We start from the raw sequence: 7,719 nt of genomic DNA, 5'->3' as shown, positions 1-7,719 counted from the left end.
TGTAATTCCAGGCAATACGCCAGATTATGATTGTAATCTTAGATGGTAGTTGTAGATTCCATAGCTTTTCAAAAAACTTCTTATTTTCAGTCTGTAATAAATAATTGCTAGGATCCAGATTAGCAATTTGTAATAGTTTATAAGCGCTACGAACTGAGTATTCACCGGTCGGTTTACCCCTCCAAACTTGGAAATCCTCATGAGCTGATTCCGATAATGGGATTTGTAGAATTTTTCTAGCGAACTCCAAATGAAAGGTATTATTAATCAACTCCACCTTCCACTTTCTATTCACCCTATCAATAAGATCCGATACTAACTCTAGTTGTAAATTGTCTAGACTATTCGGCCTTTCCAATGAATCAACCCCCTGGATTCAACAATCCTGCCAGATAGAGACTTTATTTCCTCTACTGATTCGCCAGCATAAGCCTTTCTGAAGGAGACCCTTAGTTGCCCGAATGCTCTTCCAGGTGAGTGAAGGTAACCTTCCTAACTGCGCCTCTAGAAAATTCGAATTCGGATAATACTCCGCTTTTAAAACTCTGGCTAATAATGAATTGGGATAATTAATCAGACGCCATCCTTGTTTTGCTAGCAACGCAATATTGAACCGACTCCAATCCCGAAAACCTAAACCACCATTTTCTTTTAAAAAACAAAGATTCTTCTAAGTGCACTAATTAATTCCCCCTTTTACCATGACCCTTCTACCACCAATATTTTGCTATGATACTTTCGATATCTATACATAAAGAACTAGGCATTAAGAAACAAGCCATCATATACGTAGGAATAGCTTGGAGAATAGCTTTTATAAAATTTTCTTTCCCACATTGTGATAGAAACCTAGTACTCCAATTACCAATACGTTTTTTAAGACGGTCCTTTAAGTTTTGAAAAGCTTCTTTCTTCCTCCTCCCCACCATATTTGATAGACTCAAGTAACGCTCAGGCTTGCTTGAACTTCGAACACTGAAAAGATTGACTACTATTTGTCAATCTTCCTCCATTGTATTTTTACTGAAAAGAACTGTTGACTTATCAAAATTCACACGCTTCCCTGAGCAAAGTCTATATTCATGTAAAATGTTTTTGAATACCTGCGCCCCTTTTCTTGTTGCCTCCCCAAAAAGGCTACAATCATTGGTAAATAGCAAGTACGATATCGGCGGCTCATTTCTACTAGCCTTCACTCCTCTTAAAAGAACTTCCCTTGCTGCTACTTGCATTAGACTCAATAAGCCCTCACCACAAATAAGAAATAAAAAAGGGATTAATGGGTCACCCTACCGAAGTCCTCTACAAGGTTGAAATTTCGCTCCCAACTGACTATTCATAACCACTGAACAGGAAACAGTAGTAATATATTTCATAATAATCTCAATCCATCTAATTGCAAAACCCATTCGTACCATTACCTGCTTTATGAAATCCCACTGTACCCGATCATAAGCCTTACTCATATCAAGTTTGACTGCCATGAACCCTTTCTTTCCCACCCTCTTCTGCTTTAACGTATTCAGAATTTCGTAAGCTAACAACACATTATCAGATATTAATCTTTCTGGAACAAAAGCAATATGTGCGACAACAATACATTTTCCAATCACTCCTTTAAATCGATTCGCAATAGCCTTTGCCAAGAATTTATACAAAAAATTGCAAAGACTAATTGGACGAAAATGCGTCATATTTGAAGGATTAGAAATCTTTGGGATGAGCACAATATTAGTCGAATTAATCAAACTAGCCTCCATATCACCATTTAAAAGACATAAGCAGAAACCAATGACATTATTTTCAACTATGGGCCAGTATTTTTAATAAACAGTCCAGAAATTAATCCCACGTGTGGCTCCTCGCGCGCACACCTCCACTGTACGGCCAAATCTGCACAAGAATATACCAGATGGATTACTAATAGAATACAGCTAATAATGTAATTATTTTATTGTATTTTTATTCCAAAAATTAGGCTATAAGAAGCCATTGATTTCACCCCTGTAAATGCTTGCTATACAGAAAAGCAGAAGGTGATTTGAAATCTTTTCCATCCTCAATATTTTTTTTTCCTTGTGGATATGTCTGTTTTTTTTTACAATAGAAAAGAAAATATATGAGAAGATTACCCTTGCTAAATGCCTCGATGCAATCTCTTGGCTTCTCCGTTGAAATCGGGGAAAGGCAGGCGAATTTGCTGGTGAAAATGGGCTTCAGGTGTTGATTTTGATGGAAATAAGGGTTGATTTTACTTTTCTCACCAATTTTGATGGTGAATGGAAGTTGAAATGGCTTTAACAAGACTGTGGTTGAGTTGAAACCCTAATAAATTGGGCTTTCAATTCATATTTTGAAGAAGTGGCAGATGGCCATTCATGCTCCTTTAGTTTTAAGTATCCAAAGCCAAACGACGTCGCACAAGGGGCGAGGGTCCGCGTGTTAACCCGCCTGGAGCCCCGAAATTTTGCCTTTGGGCCTGGAATGATATATTTGTGCGGCAGGTCCCTCCTCCTTGTACCGCGGTGTAATCTGCTCCCCTCTGCGTTTAATCTGCTTTATTTTCTTTTAAATTATCCCTAAAATTTGAGATACTCTTATGTTTAGGCCATATTTGAACACTATGTTTCAAGATCAGGGATTATTTCAATATTGATCCTTGTAAATTCATGTGTGTTATATATATGTCCCTTTTAATAGTTTTACTTATTTTGTAAATTTTCTTTTTATTTTACTTTGATTTTGATTAAGTATTTTATTAGATTTATGTTATAAGTTTGGGGTTTATTCACTCATATATTTTCAGTCTTTTTATTAATGTATGTATATTCATCCTTGTTTTGTTTTTATTTTTTGTTACGGTTTATATTATTTGTAATATTCATGGTATTATTTATATTGTTGGTTACTTATTTGTTGTAATTTGGGGTATTTGAATTTCCATATGGTTGTAAATTATTTTATGTAATGTTTTATGTGTTGTTATACGTGTATATACCTCATAATAATTGGTTTTATTCCATGAACATTATTAACATCAAATTATTATACATATATTTAACTATTTTTTTGTCCACATGATATATACGTATTCGTTTTCTAAAATGGAATCACATGTTATATACACTAATTAAATTTTAACTATACTTATGCAAAAATTATTGGTATATATGTAATTTAAATACATTTTTAAACATTGGTATTTTCATACATATAATTTCTTTTAGATTTATTCACATCTATTTCTTATTTAAAAGGAAAATCTCACATATTTTGTATTATTTAAATTATTATTAATAAACATATATTTCGTATTTATATTTAGTTTGCATCTATTATTAAAGCTTTGATATCTTTATGAACTTGAAATTAATTATATTTTTTTATGTATATAATTTATAATAAAATTAAGTTAACCTTATAATTCCTATTTTCATCAAAGGATATTTTGACATATAATTATTTCTAACATTTTTTCACATGTATATGGCATATTTTAATTTATTTTTACTATGGTATGTTATTATTTTCATGTAACTTTATGTAAATATTTTTCTATGTATATATATCTTCTTTTAAAATTATTTATGTGTATAATATTTTTAAGAACCCTTTTAAATCATGTAATTTATTGTACTGCATATTATTCTTATGTTTTTTTATATATATATTTTGTTACTTATATAGTATATATATTTACTACATTTTTTATACATTATTAATTTTATTTTTTTATTATACCTAATATTTATTTGTGTATAAAAGTTTCATAAATTGACTTTGTATATTATTTTATATCATATATTGTTATTCCTTCATATTTAATACATTATTTAAATTATCTTATGAATTATCAATTTTTGAATAAATTTGTGTTTTAAATATTTTATGTATGATTTGATTTGAACTTTGAAATTTATAATAACTATTTCCATGAACATATATCCCAAGTTTTATGTAAATGTGTCAACTTATATATATTATATGACCATTAATTTTCCGTTTTGTTTCATACATATTTTTGTACATCGTTTTATTTTGTGTTATGATCATGTATATTAATTATTCATTATCCATGCTTAAAGAATTTTTTGTTACATTATACCTAGAATGATTGTTAGACGTATTAAGCAAGGTTTATGGTATTTTGAGTATATTATTTCATATTTATTATTTTTTACAATGCATTAAATATTTCATCAATTTTAAAATGAATACACATGTTTTTAAGCAAATTTCTAAATTTTAGTTATTTAAAATTTTTTGGAAATAAGGTAATATCTAATATTTGGGGAATTCGGAAAATTTGTGCTCAATCGTATTGGGTATGACTTTTCCAATAAACCAAATACTAGATAACCTTTTATACTTTTAATGTATGATTTTTCTAAAAAAATTTCCAAAATCGGTCGTATCTTAAAGGTATAAGGGCTCGTATCCAACCGTACTGGGTATGAAACCTCATATCTTTGGAACGAAAGATTTTTGACAGCTAATTTGAGCTATTCAAACATTTTTTATATACTTCGAAAAATATTTTTAAAACTTTTGATATAAGGACAGCATCAAATCAATTTGGTACCAGTTTTTGGGCGTTATGAGGGTGCTAACCCTTCCTCATGCATAACTGACTCCCGAACCCGTTTTTCTTTATTTTACCTAAACCAAATTTATTTTTCATTGAATAAAGCGTTTTAATAGGTGGTCCAATCACACCTAAATCAAGAGATTGGTGGCGACTCCACACTCGGTTTTAAAAAGTCGATCCCTATTGTTTTTAAAATAAAAAAAGAGGGTTTCGACAGCTATGAAAAAAGGTTGTATTTTTATCTTCAGATTGCAACCAATTCAGTTGAGCCCTCTATTCCCAATAGCATTCATCCTTCTCAATCTCAAAGTTTAACTGAATTTTTGTGTCGATTAGTTCTGCCAGGTTATTATCATATCTATCTGCTTTATATAAATCTGATAACTTAGCCATAAGAACTTGTTTCTTCTTCTTTCGATTCTATTGGATCTGACCAGCCCATTTATCCAATCCCCTTTTCACATCTTCTAATTTTTGCAATAGGTCCCCTGAAGACAACTCCCAAATTCGCTTAACTTCATTGAAGAAAGAATCCTCCAACGGCCACCACGCCTCAAATCTGAAGAATTTACCTTTCAACCTTTCCTCTTCTAGGCATGTATTAATTAGTAGAGGGTAATGATCTGAAAAAGAGTGTACTAAATGTTGTACTTTTACCCCTGGGAACATGGATATCCATCTAGTATTCGTCACTCCTCTATCGAGCCTTTCGTGTATATTCGTCTCCGGAAGATTACCTCTCTTCCAAGTGAACCATCTGTCAGAAAATCCTATATCAATCAACTGACATTCCTACAAAGTTTTCTGAAATAGATCCATTCTTCGTTCATCCCTCGGTAAGCCACATTTCTTCTCAGACCCATACATTATTTCATTGAAGTCCCCACAAAAAAACCACGGTATGTCATTATCAGGACTTAGAATTTTCAATACATCCCATGAATTGTTCCTATCTTGTGCATAAGGGGACCCATAGAAACCTGTGAATCTCTATTTTCCCTGTATTTCATTGTCCTCGATCTCCACATCAATATGTCTTTTTGAAAAAGATCAAAGTTGAACCGAGACATCTATTCTCCATGCCATACATAAGCTTCCTCGACTACCCTCTGAACCAACCTCCAAACCATGCACAAATCCACATTTTTGTCGTACCTGTTCCATCTTTCTATTATCCAGCTTAGTTTCCATAAAGAAGAAATTTAGGGATTATGCACTTTCAGCATATACCGAAGTTGCCGAATTGTCCGTGGTCTCCCTAAACCACGGACATTCCAATTTAAGATTTTCATTGTGACCGGTCGGCTTGACTTTTGGCAGCCACCGATGTTGAATGATTGAACTCCACCAATCTTCTATTCCTTACCAATAAGTTGTCAGTTTCATCTCCTACCACTACCTCTTCTAAAACTCCTCTAACTTTCTTCATCCCTTCTTCTTCAATTATTACTCCCTCCTTTAGATCATGCTCCATAATTGTATTCATTCATTCCGATGTCTTTTTTTCTTTTTGTTGATCAAGATTTGATGATCTCCCTTCCAGATTAAAACCTAAGATTAGATCAATAACCTTTCCTTCCCTTACATTATTATCAACACCCCATATTCTATTCGTTGAGCCCTAAATATACCTATTTTCCCCTTCACTTTTACCATCGTCATCCTCCCTAAGCCAGATACTATTCATTGATAAGACTCTACATGATTGAGCTCGCAAGGAAAGATTCCAACCTAATTCAGCAACCTCCACCCCAATCAACATTTTGGCTTCACAAAACGAATCATTATGACCCAACCGACCACAATAAAAGTAAAACAAAGATAATCGTTCATATCTAAATTTGACATATGAACATCTTCCATTAAATATGACCTATTTTTTCCTATTCAATGGTCCTCTAATATCGATTTGAGCCCTTATGCGCATATAATTTCTATTCTCCTTTCCCAAGTTTGCGCAATCATATTCCAAAAATTGCCCTAAAAAATTACCCAACTGTGCGGCTAATTTTTCTGAATATAAACCAACAGGAACATCATGAATTTGAATCCAAAAAGGAGAATAAATTAATGGAACTTTAAGCGGGTTTTCCCTCACTGTAACCTATAAAGGACTAACAGATGATTGTTGAAAGTCCATGAAGATCCCTTGAGAACCCTTTCCATGTCCATAACATGAAAAAATTGAAATAAATATCGTTTTTCTCCTAAATCCCGGATCTGAACCCTACGGACCGGATGCCACAGATTTGCCATTGTACTTTTCATAGCTGGAAAATGGATAATACTTGCCGTTAAAAAATAGCCTACTAATTGAAAAACACCCCTTTCATTACCCGAGCCAGGATCTAATTGGATATGTAAAATTTCATCTTCTTTTTCATTGAGTGACAGATCTGCTAACTCATTTTCCATTGATGCAGATTAATAGTGACTTGACGAAACACGGACTTATAAAAAGACGAAAATATGGGACAAAAAAATAAAAAAAGAAATAAGACCTAAAAAATCATGCCAACGGCGGCAGACTTCAGCGTGTTAGGGTAACAGACCTCAAATGTTTTATTTTGAAATCCTTCAAATTAGATATGAGTGAAATCAGAGAAAATATTTCGAAAACTCAAATCATCATAAATTCGAGAAAATCAAGTCACTATAAACCAAGAAAATCAAGTCCCGAAGCTTTTCAATGGCGTCAAGTCCACCATTTACTTTCCCAAAGAGAGAAGAAAAAATGATGGTAAAGAGAGAAGAAGAAATGACTATGGAGATCGATGACGAAGTGATAGATATATCTTGTTTAATCGATAACCACAAAACTTGTAGAATTTTTTAGAGAGTGGTGTTGTTATTGCAATGCATTTTGCAAGTAGAAAGATATGATACTTATTTTGTTAATAGCATATCTAAGATCAAGTTATCATTTTTAGATGCAAATATGTGTGTGTATTCATTCAACATTTACTTTTGTTTCTTAATTTTGATTGGTTTTAAGCTTGTTCTTTTTTTTCTTTTCCTTTCAATTTTGGGTGGCTTTCTTTTGCTTAAGTTGTATATGAAACCGATGTAGTTACGACCAAATGGATGATCTTCTCATGAAGTTAGGAAAAGAGGGTAGGGTATAGGCTCAG

General features: G+C 32.6%; 1 long non-coding RNA gene across 1 annotated transcript; it reads right to left on the bottom strand.

The window, feature by feature from the left end:
- Positions 1 to 841: 841 nt before the first annotated feature.
- LOC107937217 (uncharacterized) lies at positions 842 to 3,073 on the bottom strand. The gene is made up of 2 exons (XR_001694625.2): positions 2,133 to 3,073; positions 842 to 1,893 (listed from the first exon to the last, which is right to left on the bottom strand). It is a non-coding gene; the product is annotated as an uncharacterized lncRNA (long non-coding RNA).
- Positions 3,074 to 7,719: the final 4,646 nt, after the last annotated feature.

This window comes from Gossypium hirsutum, chromosome A02, assembly GCF_007990345.1.
Source record: "Gossypium hirsutum isolate 1008001.06 chromosome A02, Gossypium_hirsutum_v2.1, whole genome shotgun sequence".
NCBI lineage: Eukaryota > Viridiplantae > Streptophyta > Magnoliopsida > Malvales > Malvaceae > Gossypium > Gossypium hirsutum.
The sequence above is the reverse complement of the archived record's forward strand: the minus strand, read 5'-3'. Positions and strand labels throughout refer to the sequence as shown.